At 38.5% G+C, this 14,863-nt stretch overlaps 1 protein-coding gene across 2 annotated transcripts in view; it reads left to right on the top strand.

The window, feature by feature from the left end:
* Window positions 1–912: 912 nt before the first annotated feature.
* LOC124555424 (serine/threonine-protein kinase Pak) overlaps window positions 913–14,863 on the top strand; it is a 129,871-nt gene continuing 115,920 nt past the window's right edge. Inside the window, exon 1 of one of the 2 annotated variants that reach the window (XM_047129328.1) lies at window positions 913–972. The gene's annotated coding sequence lies outside the window, so the exon portion shown is untranslated. Of the gene's footprint in view, window positions 1,103–14,863 lie in introns of both variants that reach the window. The other variant, XM_047129327.1, reaches the window with a different exon arrangement.

The raw sequence follows: 14,863 nt of genomic DNA, 5'->3' as shown, positions 1-14,863 counted from the left end.
ACAAATGTCGAAACCGATTATGATTGTAAAATAAAAAAGTGATTCAGCCAAAAATAAAAAAAGAACTTTATAAGTTACTGTTTGACTATTATATCACATTCTGTTCTCTTTAGCTGATATCCACTGTGAGTAGTGCAGCAAACATTGGGATATTTTAAGCTTAACTCACTAATACATTCACTATTCTTTAAAAGTTGAAATATCTTCTGCTGATACTTGGCACAATAGTGTGTCCTTATTGGCCACCATACCAATAAATTTGTTGAATGACGGTGACATTAGTATTATTATTGACGGAAACTGAGTGAACAGGATCAGTATGAACGAAAGCAGCGAAATGTAATTACGTGAAATTTTATTGATAAGTTGTTTTAGAAATTTGAAATTGCGGTGTAATGAAAATTGTCACTACAAAAAATTGTTCAAATGGCTCTTAATTGCGGAGGGACTTAACTGCGGAGGTCATCAGCCCCCAAGAACTTAAAACTACTTAAACCTAAGTAACCTAAGGATATCACACACATTCGTGCCCGAGGCAGGATTCGAACCTGCGACCGTAGCAGTCGCGCGGAATTTGCCACTACATATTCAATATATTTTGTTATGAAGAATAAAGACTAATCAAATGTTGATGAACATTGCTGTGACTTTACATTTTTATGTGGTTATAAAGTTAGCATTCGCTTTAAAGGCGATGACACAGTGCTCACGATAGTTCAGTTTATAATGTCTAACTAATATTTCCTTGAATGCTTTGTGCCAAATTTACGTAGTTTCATAGTACGGAGGTATCAAGGAATACTTCCATTTCTAAAACTTGCGATATGTACTTGTTGACGTTCACACATTGGAAAGCCACCTGTTGTTCGTTAGAAGTGAATTATATCTTTTGAATCTATAAACTTTGGTTATTGGTATTGTGTGGAGCTATGTGGGAGTGGTCGTGATTGTGGTTTGTGATATTTACATCGAGTAAGTGAAAAATTTTAATGGCGTACTGCATCTCAGGGTTTAGAAGTTTAATATCTTAAGTTCACAGGCGAAGTGACTCGTTTCGGATGTGTTAAGTTTACTGGTGCGATAAGCTGCCTGCTAGATGCTGGTAAGAAACGTCATTTATTGGCTTCATTCTTTTCGAAGTCCCAAATTTGTAAACGAAAGTGCAAGATGCTTCGCGTATTCGTAGGATGGATAAAAAGACTTCAGATGGAGAATAATGGTGCAAGGCAGAGTGTAACTCACGTGGCCGCTAATATAATTAAATGAACTGCAGTTGGCTGCTAGATGAATGAACTCTCAGCGAATGTTATCAGCAATTTATAAACGTGTTATTTGTAAGCCGTTGGAACAATTATTGTTCACCCTTTTTGTGTGCATTTTGCAGACATGTCTGGGTTGCATAATCTTATGCGTGCAATTCCTAGTATTGTCGCTCCATGGCTGTTAACTGAGACGAAACCTTTTTAGTTTAATTGGTGATCTGTTTCAAGTGTGCTCTAAATGTCTGGTTACGTCTTACTGAGAAATTGTGACGTGTTTCTAAATCGATACACATTTGCTGTATGACAACTTTGCTACTATCGAGTAAATTTGAAGTTTGGTGGTGATCTGTTAATTCATTACGGACAACAGTTTGTAGCAGTGATAAAAAAAAAACGGGTCGTAGATGTAATTAAAACAAAACTATGTTAACCAATCAGCTGAAGACCAAAAATTCATTCAGACAGTGAATTGTGGATGTTTATATATTGCGTGGAGAGAGTCGAAATGTTAAATATTTGGTATATGGAGCGAGAAGATACTAGGGGAAGCCCTTGAGGCCCTAACATTTTATATTAAAAATACCACAAAGTAAAATAAAATTGTTTACTAATGTCCAACTGTTTGTTTATGGGGGCGTCAAAATGACATTATTTGCTGATGGGGTGACACGGAAATGTTGTGAAATTATAATGCACTTTTTCAGCGGGACTGCTGAGCATCTGTAAAGAGAGACTACAGTGATGTCTAATCGAGCTATTCTTGCAGTAGAAAGTTGTTACTGTAGTTTATATTATAAAATTCTTTTGTCACTGTAACAAATGGCTGTACATTTGATACTGATGCTGAATAACTTGACTCCACCTCAATCAGCTATACTTAAAGCAAATTATTGTTAACAAAAAAGTTGTTTCATACAGATGGGACACAATTATGACCTTGGTGCTATTTCCTCATTCATTTACCCTAAATGGTTGGTTTTTCTTTTTAGATGCTTAACTTGTTTCTAAAGCTTTTAGTTCTAGACATTGTGACATCTTAACAACTGCTGCTGTGTAACTAAACATTATTAACTGTATTAAAAATAAATTACATATTACAGTAATGTTCCTTCAGGGATTATAGTTTGAGAAAATTGTGAAATGAGCCTAACTTGGTCTGTTACTGCAAATAAACACAGACATGGACATTTGTTTATTGTACTGCAGTTTTCACACCAGTCAAATGAAAATTTCTGTTTATTGTTTTCCAACTTTGGAAGAAGTTCCTTCCTTCTTATGAGTGTTGTGTCTTCAGTGTACACAGCTTCACATTTCATTCATATGCAGTATTTTCCATTTTATCCTTGTAAGGCAATGCTATTTGATTATTTGCAAAATGTTCTTGATTTGTGCCATCTATATGGCCAGAAGAGTATGGACCATTTAACAATAACAAACAGAATAACTTCTACAAAATATCCTGCTTCTATTCCTAGATTGCTGCTCAGAACAAGAATTATAGTTATTCATGTGACATCACATTTGTTGCCAGATAGTCACTTTTCATCTTAACATAGACCTTGGGCTACATCACAGGTTGACATATGTATCACCACAAATAAGATTCCATATTGACTTTGAGTAGCTTCACCAACTCACAGCCAAACTGTCACTTAAGTAACCAAGCCCTTGTGTTACACTACAGATCAGTCTCTCTATAACATACAGCACCTGGCAAATGGTCACCTATCAGTATAAATGATCCGAGTTGCAATTTGCTGTGACTGGTAGAATGGTAGTGGCGTTCATGTTTACTGTTGTTGCCAGGACTGGTAGAGTACATAAGGATTATGAACAGAATCAGATGTTGAGTGATCTCTCTGAACAATGCAGTGGTGCCACCTACTTTGCTGTGACAGCTTTACCAGCACTTGACGAAGTTCGGAAGGGGCCTCATTGTGTGTCTCCATTTGCCTCGCTCGTCAAATTGTGCAATACCTTGATTTGTGGGGCTTTCAGATTTGGCAGAGGTGTGTTGTTGGGCTCTGTGGGAACATGCTAGCAGGTTGTCAAGGTGCCACTTGATCATGTCTGTCCACCACAAGGGAGTATTGTTGTATTGTGCACTAAGCACATCGTAACCCATTCCCATCTGTGCCTGCCACCTGATAACAAGGAATGGGATCTTTGCAACATTCTGTATCATCTCACACCATTGGTCAGAGACTAGCAGTAGCTGTACTAGGGTATTGGTGTCCTATGCATAGGCTGCCACTAGTACCACAACACAAATGGCTGTGTTTAAAGTGGTGCCATGCCTGGAAGCATGGACAGCTGATGAATGCTGCCACATTGTGTTCAGCAATGAATTGTGGTTCTGCACTACCCTTGAAGACCATTGGGGGATTCCATTGTCACGGGTGAGACAGTTGCACTACGTTTTTAAACTGTCAGATGCTGATATAACATAAAATATAAATAGAAATAAAGTAAAGTTTGACTGGTTGCCATACAAATAATTGTTCTACCTTCCCTTTAAATCCGAATGTCAGAAGTTTACAAATTGAGCTGTAATTCATCTTTAAAACTTTGTCACGGTTGGGACAGCAAATAGACGTAGCCTTGAATAACCACCAACATTTTAAAAGAAATCTGTGATTTATTCACTTATTTTCTTTTGAAAATATTGAAGTCACATTAATAAAACAATTCTCTACATGACATAATATCACTAAATATTAGATTAGTAATACTTACTTACAATAATTGCAATCAAAGACTGTCACAGGTGGGACTCATGTGAAGTACAATCTGTTTTTTTTAAATTTAAACAGATTTTATTATGTCAGTTAGCTATGAATCAGTAGGTAACATATATTTAGAGGGCACTTGAAGTTTTAATAACTTTGTAGAACATTTTTGTTGCCTATAAATAATATAAATTTTGGTATAGTATTAGTTTACAGTTCTGAGTACTTAATTATTTCACTTGAAGAATGTACCACTTCGAAAAAATACACACTTGACCTCACACCCACTTTTGAAAATGTCTAAATTGCTGGGAAACTCATAATATAAGGTGTCCCTAACATGTTTGACATTTGGCTTCAGGAGAATAGCGAGAACTTGTTTAAACTCTATGTGGGATACATTCTGCTCGTCAGCTTTGAATACCTTTGCTGAGCCCCAACAGATTGCATACACATAATCTGTATTTCCCCACTGTCTTCTACACTTCTCAGTGCAGTTGCAGCATATCTATATGTAGTGGATTTCTTTCTTGCAGTTTGTAACTCAGCTAAAATAAATGTTCCTGGCATGCTTTGCTCCACAGCTGGTTCTGAACCTGTAACTTCTTGGGAATTGGATGTCAAAAGGTCATCAAGATATGATTCGTCATCACTCATCTCAGAATCTGTGTAGATTATTGAATATATGCTGGGTGAAAGTGGAAAAACCTCCACTTTCTCTTAATCTGATTTTAGGAAAGTTCTACCACATACTAGGTTACAGGTATTTTAAGCGTTGAAGTAATGCTTGCTGCGAATATCTTTTATTTTTTTTAACAGCTTTCCAGCGTCCATCCAGAAGGTCTCTGTTTTCATCAATATGATCTTTTGTCAGAAGAAGAAAGTTTATTCCAGAAACAGATGATTTGGCACAGTCTAAAAATTCCTGTGCATTGCTGATGATGACTTTTCTTTGCTTAACTTTATTATTCCAAACAATCCTTTTTGTTACAGCTCCAGTGCCATCCACTGCACATTTCCTATGTGATGTTGCAAAGAAAAACCATTCTCCAGACACTCCAAAGTCTTGCAACATGTAGCAGAGGTCAGAAATGGAATTTGTTCTTAAATTGACCTATGCAACCATCAGAAAAAATTCGTATCGATGTCAAATTGGGAAGCTCTTGTTTCAGCTTACTTATTATAATCTTCAAACATGCATAAACTGAGTACTTGTCATGGCACAGTTCATCGTTCACAATTGCAAATGACTGTAGCCCTGTTTTCATCCAAACACAAATAGTGGCCACTGTAATCTGTGTATGACTCCAGTGGGCACTTTGTATCTCATCTTGTGCCAGTGCTACATAGTTTTCTGCAAAATCTATTTGCAATATCACTTCATCATCACTAACTGATGCTTTCACGGTCTTGAAAGCTCCAGATTGCATCCTTTTGACAAAGAAATGCTCCTTGAATGTTTTTAGCTGAGACTGAAGTTCAGAGAGAGCTTCACAAAGTGTTCCACCAGTAGTAGTCTGTTTAGGGTGACACTCATGTTCGGTCCATTTTCTCCAAGATATTGTCACACAAATCAAACTTTCCATCTATTAATGTGTGCAAATTCATTATGCATTTCTTGCATTGACTTGTCATGCATATTTCACATTCTACATCATAGCAAACAAGGTTCGTAAGTTGAGTGTGAGTAGCAGGGAAACTAGCTATTTTTGTGAATTGCTTCAATGATGAAGTTAGCATGATATCTGCACACACATACATTGTGAGGCATTTGAGACAGAACAACATTTTTGGCCGCAACTCGTAGAATTTTGAAATTTTGATATCAATATCTGGATTGTCTTGCTTAAAAAGAAAAAATGCTTCCTTAACTGTCATATTCATTTTACGTTTCTGCAAGCTCTTTTCCCAGTTTCATGGTCTACAATAGAGTTTACATCCTTTATACCAGGTGTCTGCCTGCTGATTTCATCATTCGTGAAAAATTTTTGATTTTGAGCAGATTATCACCTGTAAGTTTACAAGATGTTTTCTTCACTATTGGGAAAATCTACTTTACTACCTTTTTAGATAAGCTTTCACTTACAAGCTTTTTCATTACGGGTGATTTTTTTGAGGGGCTTGAAGGAAGTACCTTCTTTACCTGAGAAACAGCTTTGCCGAGGGACTGAGGACATTTATATCATTCTAACTGGGAAATACAGGTCTCAGACTGATCTTCAATTAATTCGGATTTTAGTTTGTCTGTACTTCCTTTTTCTTTCAGCTTCCTTCTTTTGATATTCCAATAAAGATTTTTCACTGGTGGATACCTTCATCTTCATATTTTCCCTTCTTCTTTTATCCCGCTATCTTTCTTTTTTTTTATGGACGTTGTACTTGCTGGTATCTTTCTCCAGTTTTTCTTGATGTTTTCTGCTGATGTTGTTTTCCCCATTTTCTGAATAAATAGTAAGTTTTTATTTAGTGTAAACCATCAAAGCACGTGTTATATCAACCAATTTAACTTAACAATAACGAGAAGTGTTAAATGGTTTAGATTTGAGTAACATCCAAAAAACTGTCACGGGTGGGACACAATTTCTTTTAACATTTATAAATGATCATTTACAGCTTAGAAGGTGCCTTATAGTTCATTGGATGTTTTTATTTGTTTTTATTACTCCTAACCTAAAATATATAGAATTACTATAATTGCTGAGTTAGAAGGTAAACTTTTTCATGTTTTTTGTCACGGGTGGGACACTAAATACATTGTAACTTTTGTGAATTAGCTGCATACTTAATAACTTACATTTCTTTAAAAACTGAAGTTTGTCAGAAAGATAAGATTCTGCTCTTGAAATTTAACAATTAAAACATCAACAATTGCTGCAACCCAAATTTAAACAGCTGCCAACACAAAAAGCAAACATTTTGTTTTCCATCCTCATCTGTGGAATCACCAACTTTGTTTAGCTATATTTCCTCAGCTAATTATGTAATTTTTATAATTTTTTGAGGACAGTAAAATTCAACTTTTGTAGATTCAAAAAACTATAACATTGTTAAATTTGAAATTTTTTTCAAAAAATAAGCCTCAGGCTCAGTTTGGCATGGAATGACCCCATTGCCAACTTGTATGGCAGCAACGTGGGAAGAGGTCTCTATCTTACACTTTTTTTGGAGAGGCACAGTAGCTTTATTCCTGCATCCTTGTGTGGGGAGACATTGGACATGACTTCAGATAGTGGCTGGTAGTAATTGAGGAAGTTCTGAAGGGACAACCACGTCACATGTATCTTCTCACATGTTACCTCTCATGTGACAATGTCATGGTGCCATTTTTCAACAGGACAATGCTTATTCACTTGTGGCACACCGTACTATGAACTGTACATGTGCTATTGATGCACATCCAATACCAACAAATCCCCTTATCTGTCCCCACTAGAACATATGTGCGACCAGCTCGGACATCAACTCCATCCCAGTACCAGTATCCAAGGTCAGTTAAAACAGCATGGCCCAGGAGAGGATACAACTGCTTTGTGATACTTTCCCAAAGGAATGTGTGCCTGCATCCAGGCTAGAGGGGGGTGGAACATTGTACCAATAAGGGGACTCGTACTGGCAAGTTCTTAGTAAATTTGAATCAATTTTGTAATCACTGAAATAACACCACATACCCTCTCAACCCATGACATCTTGTTTCTTCCTTTCTTTCTGGATGGTTTACTTTTTTGATCAGGTAGCGTAATTTTTGTTTAATTACTATTTCTTTGTTCATCTTAGTTATATTTGTATTTGAGTTAGTGGTGACTAGTATTGAATATATTTCTTCGTTTTCAAACTGTTGCCAGGTCTCATGTGATTAGCGATGCACCCATATACAGATGGTGGTCATATTGTGTATGGTATACAAGGTATAAAAGGGCAGTGCATTGGTGGAGCTTTCATTTGTACTCAGGTGATTCATGTCAAAAGTTTTCTGATGTGATTATGGCCACACAACTGGAATTAACAGACTTTGAATGCAGAATTGTAGTTGGAGCTATACCTAAGCTGTCAAGGCACTGTGCAAGCTGGAGCTGGCTCCATAGTGGTGTGGGCGTTGTTTGACAGAATGAACTAGGTCCTCTGGTTCAACTGAACCAATCATTGACTGGAAATCATTATGTTTGGCTACTTGGATACCATTTGCAGCCATTCATGGACTTCATGTTCCTAAACTAAGATGCACCATATCACTGGGCCACAACTGTTTGTCATCGGTTTGATGAACATTCGGGACAATTAAAGTGAATGATTTGGTGACACTCTGCAGGGGCTTCCAATGACTTATGAAGTCCTTGCCATTGTTGAGTTGCTGCACTATGCTGGGCAAAAGGAGGTTTGACATGATATTAGGAGGTATCCAGTGACTTATGTCACATCAGTGTAAATGTGATATTGTGAAATTATTTTGTTGTTATCATGAGAATAGTTTTGGTGATGGTTTGATAATGGACAAATATGTGCGAAACTAGTTACCATTAAATCAAATGTGAAGTCAACTAAGACAGAATATTGAAGAATAGTGAGACTAAGCTCAGTTCCTGGTCTTTCTGCCAACACAATACTGGAATTTCACAAAGTAGATATTATCAGGTTCTGTTGTATCCCTGTTTGCACAAATATCATTAGGCCTATGTCATTGGTCAAAGCAGACATCAAGTGTTGGGAGTTTAAAACCACATCAATTTTTGTTTCCCCCCAAATGTGATGAATTACTGTTGTCCACTTTTCAATCACAGCAACACTATCATTTACCTCAGCTACATCAGAGCAGCTACATTTGTATGTGGCGCCTAGAACACTCGGAGAGACTTTGGCATCATAACTTATTCCATAGTAAGTAAAGCTCGTATTAGCCTGAAAGATGGGTTGAACATCACAGTGTTTTACTAGGCATTGTCCTGTTGGAGGCGGTATGCTGTCACCTGCCTCTGACCTACACATTTTAATAACTTAACTAGTTATAGGGGGACCTGCAATTTAACCTGGGTTTCAAACTCAGGTCGAACTTGACATTTTTCACTTACCAACTTGGCATTTTTCATAATAGTGAATATTGCCGCAGGTGAAGGAAGTGAGGAAGTGACATGTAAAAATCCTAAGACTGAGCAAGTTTGGAACCCCAGACCTTTGGACTTGTAGAGTTACACTTTAAACATTAAGCCCCACACGTGTCCTATGATGGGACAAAGAAATGGAATGATGTAATGGGAAGTTCTTCTGTGATGTATATCTTGTTTATGAATGTGTTCCTAATTTTCAGTTGTGCAGCATAGGCAATGAAAGACATGAGTTATTTGAACTTTGTGTGCTGTGGAGAATGGTCTTAAAAACAGTTATCATGAAAGTCCACTTCATGTAGGGCCTATTTTCAACAATTGAGCTTTTAACAGTAGTGACAATGGGTAATGGCCCATCATGGGTTTAAGTGATTGCTGTGAATATGGTTATGCAATCGTTTGACCAATGAGCATTTTTAATTTCATCGTGGCACACTATGAAATGATTTCCAGTTAATTTCAAGAACAACCAAATGCTGGGTAACAGATACCTTGGCAGCTTTAAACTATTTGGAATGTGATTGTTTGTCATAGCATTTCAACAAAAAACTGGAAGTTGTTAAATCATCCCAAGTAATGCAACCTTAATGTCTGTCTTGTTCCAGAAGTGTGGTTTTCAACTCATTTTCACTGCTACTGAATTATTTTGAAACCAATTCCAGGTACAATACCCAGTAATGTGATATTTCTTTTAAAATCTTGCAATCTTAATAGCATTGTGACATGCATTTTTTGTTATGTACCACATATTCACAAAGTTAGTAGTTCTTTTTGCTACTTTTTAATAGTAATAGTAGTATACTTGTGCAAGAGATTTAACTATGAAGCACTAAAAGATTTAATTGGTTTCCATAGCAGTAATCAGTGTAATCCTTTTGTGCACTGTAGCCTTCCTCTCATTGGCTGTAGTTGCTTTCTTTATTGTATTTTTGCTCATTTGCTTAGATGTACCATATCAGTGTCACCATGGAAATAAAATAACAGTTTTTGAGTCCAAGTCATCATATTGAATAATAGATCAGTAAGATATTCTCTCCTCAGTACTCTGATCTCGATTTTGGGATATTTCTCAGAAAATAATTTTTTGACGGGAATACAGAAGCGTCCGATTCCACCCGTCTGTTTTGACCCATGACGTCACAAATATGGCGGAAACTACCATACACTACGACTCCAATATGGTGCCTATGACATCATTACGTAAATATGACCACAAACACGAAAATACATTGAAAAACCAACACACACACGTTCCACAAAAAACCTAATGAAACTAACGGGACAAGTGTTGGAAATTGGGGGTTTTTAGGTGGAGACAAAGTAAATATAAACAAATTTAGACACACATCACCATACCAAACCAAACAAAACAACGATAAAAACTGACAACGCAAAACTCCACAAATTCCACTAAATTCAATATCCTCTGGAATCGGACATTTCCCTTGTCTTATATAGCTCAACAGCAGCTCCTGATCCCACAAATTGGAATCGAACACTTCCCTTGACCTGTGTACCTCAGCATCAGCTCCCGATCACACAAATTGGAATCGAACACTTCCCTTGACCTATATAGCTTAACAGCGACTCCCGATACCGGAACACCCACAACCACACATTGAAATCGAACACTTCCCTTGACCTTTATAGGTCAATAGAAAGTACCAATACCAAATCATAAAACCCAAAACTACAACCACATCCACAATCATCACTACCTCAAAAAATACAACAAACCAACAAAATTGGAATCGAACACTTCCTTTGACCTGTTATCCTTACGACATCTCCACATATAGCCGTCCTTGGTCCGAGACGTCGAAACTTTAGTAAACCTCATTTTTTCACGGCACACTGAACACTTTACGACTTCATCCAAAAATTCGAATAGCTGAAGAAATTTTAATAGAGACATTGCATTGTCCCCCATCATCACCGACAACTGAAAACTGTTTACCTTGCCAGTCACATACATACCTACCAAAGACCTAAAAAAGGAATTTACCAAAATTCACACACGACGAACAAAAAAAAACTACAATAACGTTGTGCTCAAAGCACAGTCACTACCGATACCACACACGTGCAATGCTACCATGCAAATAAACCCCATACGCCATGTAACACGCTACACACCACCAGAAAGAACCACTGACCGCAACAGTATGCCACCCATAAACACGCCACACACGATAACTAAACCAAAAGCATCACCTAACACACAACCACACCACCAGAGAGCACCACCGATCACATCAAAATGACACCTACAAACACGCCACTCTCACAAACTAAATTCCGCACCGTCGTGACGTCACACACCACAAGAGCCTTATGTCGCGGGTCACAGCCGATTGGTGGGATCGGGCGCTTTGGTCGACCCTTTTTGACAACTGCTTTTGCTTTGCTTGGCCTTTCGGAGAAGTGTTTTCTGGGCTCTACATCCTTTTTTTATCAAGGAAACATTGCATTTTCTATCCTGTAATTGGGTCACCTTGAATGTGCTTCCTTTCTGCTAACCTATGTCTGAACCATCCTTTGCATTCACTTTCATTGTGTCTGCTTGACTTTTAAATTGTCACACCCTCCTGTTTCTTTTGCTTCATGTAATTTCTTTTCATCTTATCTCTTGAATCTCTCTAATACTAAATGTCTTCTTTGGCATTCTTCACGTTTTTTAAACAGTCTCTGTGGCTCAATTTTCAGTAAAACCTAAGAAAACTTTGACAGAAATGGGACAACTGCTGTAAATTGGAAAGATAGCTGTCTTAATTTTGTAACTCAAATAAGCAGTTTTTTGTGGCATTTATGAAATATTCTAGCAAACACACACATTTACACCGATTAGCCAAAAATTATTACCACCTGTTTAATAGTGTGTTGTTCCACATTTCAAACACAGTACAACAGAGATTCTGCTTGGCGTGGATTCTAGAAGTCCTTGACAGGATTCCAGGAGTATGTCCGCCAATGGTGCTTTATGGGCATGCAACTGGTACCTGATGTGTGTTCCAGAAGGTACAGATCAGGCACATTTGCTGGCCAGATATCTATTTGAGTTCACAATAAAGCCCCTCCAACCACTGTAGCATGATTCGGACCTTGCAGCATGGACATGTATCCTGCTGGAAGATGTCATCGCCATAGGCAGAGACTTCAAGCATGAAGTGGTGCACTTAGTGTTCACGTAGTTCACTGCTGTCATGATACCTTCGATTACCACCACAGATCCCATGGAAGCTAAACTCAATGTACCGCAGACCATAATTCTGCCTTCACCGGCCCGCACCTGTGGCATGGTGCATATTTCGTGCAGCCATTCACCTGGATGACAGTGTGTAAGGACCCAGTCATCAACCTGGTGTAGCAAGAAATGTGACTCATTCGACAAGCAACATGTTTTATTGATCCATGGTGAAAACTCGGTGATGCTGTGCCCACTGCAATCATAACTGACGATGTCGTTGGGTCAACACAGGAACATGTAGGGGTCGTGTGATGTGGAGCCCCATGTTCGACAGTGGTCTTTGAATGGTGTGCTCTGAAACGCTTGTGCCTGCACTAGCGTTGTACTCTGTCATCAGATCTGCCACAGCACGCTGCCTATCTTGGATTACTCAGTGGGGGATGCTCCAGCCTTTACATTTTGTGGTGAGACACAGTTGTCGAATAACGTACGAGTCTTACTTGTTATTTCACCACCCTTTAAACATTTTCCATAGGAACTCATGATAGTTATATCCCAACCGGCGACCAGCTTCGTCGTTTGAGATTCTTGTTTGTAGCCACAGTGCCACAACAATGTACTGTTTGTCAAAATTGCTTGTATCGGTAGGTTTCTGCATTTGGGGCCCAGATCTTTGCTATTATGACTACCCATTTGTCTCTCTGCCGCTTACGTTCTTTCCTTACTGCCTCAGGTGCCCCCAACACCACCAGGGGACATCCAACCTTATGGTGGGCAGTGGTCATAATGTTTTGGCTCATCAGTGTATGTTCGACACCTAAATAGATTCTCCACAAGCCACCATATGGCGCATGGCGGAGGGTACCCTGTATCACTACTTGTCATCTCCTTTCGTGTTCCACTCACACATAGAGCTAGGGACAAACGACTGTCTATATGCCTCCATATGAGCCCTAATTTGTGGTATCTTATCTTCGTGGTCCTTACACGCAATGTATGTTGGCGGCAGTAGAATCATTTGGCAGTCAGCTTCGAATTCTGGTTCTCTAAATTTTCTCAATAGTGTTCCTTGAAAATAACGTCGCCTTACCTCGTGACGATTTCTGTTTGAGGTACCGAAGCATCACCATAAAACTTACATGTTGTTTGAACCTATGAGTAACAAATCTAGCAGCCTGCCTCTGTATTGCTTCAATGTCTTCCTTCAGTCCGAACTGGTATGGATTGTAAACACTCAAGCAGTACTTGAGACTAGGTCACACCAGTATCCTTTACAGGTGAACCACTCTTTCCTAAAATTCTCCCAGTAAACCGAAGTTGACCATTCACCTTCCTTACCATAGTTCTCACATGCTTGTTCCACTTCATATCGCTTTGCAACATTAAGCCCAAATATTTAAACAACTTGACTGTGCCAAGCATGACACTAGTAATACTGTATCTGAACATTACAGGTTTGATCTTCCTACTCATCTGCATTATCTTACATTTTTCCTCTTTTAAGGCTAGCTACCATTCATCACACCAATGGAAAATTTTGTCTAAAGTCATCTTGTATCTTCGTACAGTCACTGAACTTTGACACCTTACCGAACACCGCAGACTGCTGCCCAACGTGTCAGCTACCTCATTTATGTATATAGAGAACAACAGCGGTCCTATCGCACTTCCCTAGGGTATTCCTGATGATACCCTTGTCTCGGATGAACATTCACTGTTGAGGACAACATGTTGTTGTTGTCTTCAGTCCTGAGACTGGTTTGATGCAGCTCTCCGTGCTACTCTATCCTGTGCAAGCTACTTACTGCAACCTACATCCTTCTGAACCTGCTTAGTGTATTCATCTCTTGGTCTCCCTCTACGATTTTTGCCCTCCACGCTGCCCTCCAATGCTAAATTTGTGATCCCTTGATGCCTGAGAGCATGTCCTACTAACCGGTCCCTCTTTTTTGTCAAGTTGTGCCACATACTCCTCCCCAATTCTATTCAATACTTCATCATTAGTTATGTGATCTACCCATCTAATCTTCAGCATTCTTCTGTAGCACCACATTTCGAAAGCTTCTATTCTCTTCTTGTCCAAACTATTTATTGTCCATGTTTCACTTCCATACATGGCTATACTCCATACAAATACTTTCAGAAATGACTTCCTGACACTTCAGTCTATACTCGATGTTAACAAATTTCTCTTCTTCAGAAACGCTTTCCTTGCCATTGCCAGTCTACATTTTATATCTTCTCTACTTTGACCATCATCAGTTATTTTGCTCCCCAAATAGCAAAACTCCTTTACTACTTTAAGTGTCTCATTTCCTAATCTAATTCCCTCAGCATCACCCGACTTAATTCGACTACATTCCATTATCCTCGTTTTGCTTTTGTTGATGTTCATCTTATATCCTCCTTTCAAGACACTGTCCATTCCGTTCAACTGCTCTTCCAAGTCCTTTGCTGTCTCTGACAGAATTACAATGTCATCGGCGAACCTCAACGTTTTTATTTCTTCTCTTTGGACTTTAATACCTACTCCGAATTTTTCTTTTGTTTCCTTTACTGCTTGCTCAATATACAGATTGAATAACATCG

The sequence above is a fragment of the Schistocerca americana genome, chromosome X (assembly GCF_021461395.2).
Source record: "Schistocerca americana isolate TAMUIC-IGC-003095 chromosome X, iqSchAmer2.1, whole genome shotgun sequence".
NCBI lineage: Eukaryota > Metazoa > Arthropoda > Insecta > Orthoptera > Acrididae > Schistocerca > Schistocerca americana.
The sequence above is the reverse complement of the archived record's forward strand: the minus strand, read 5'-3'. Positions and strand labels throughout refer to the sequence as shown.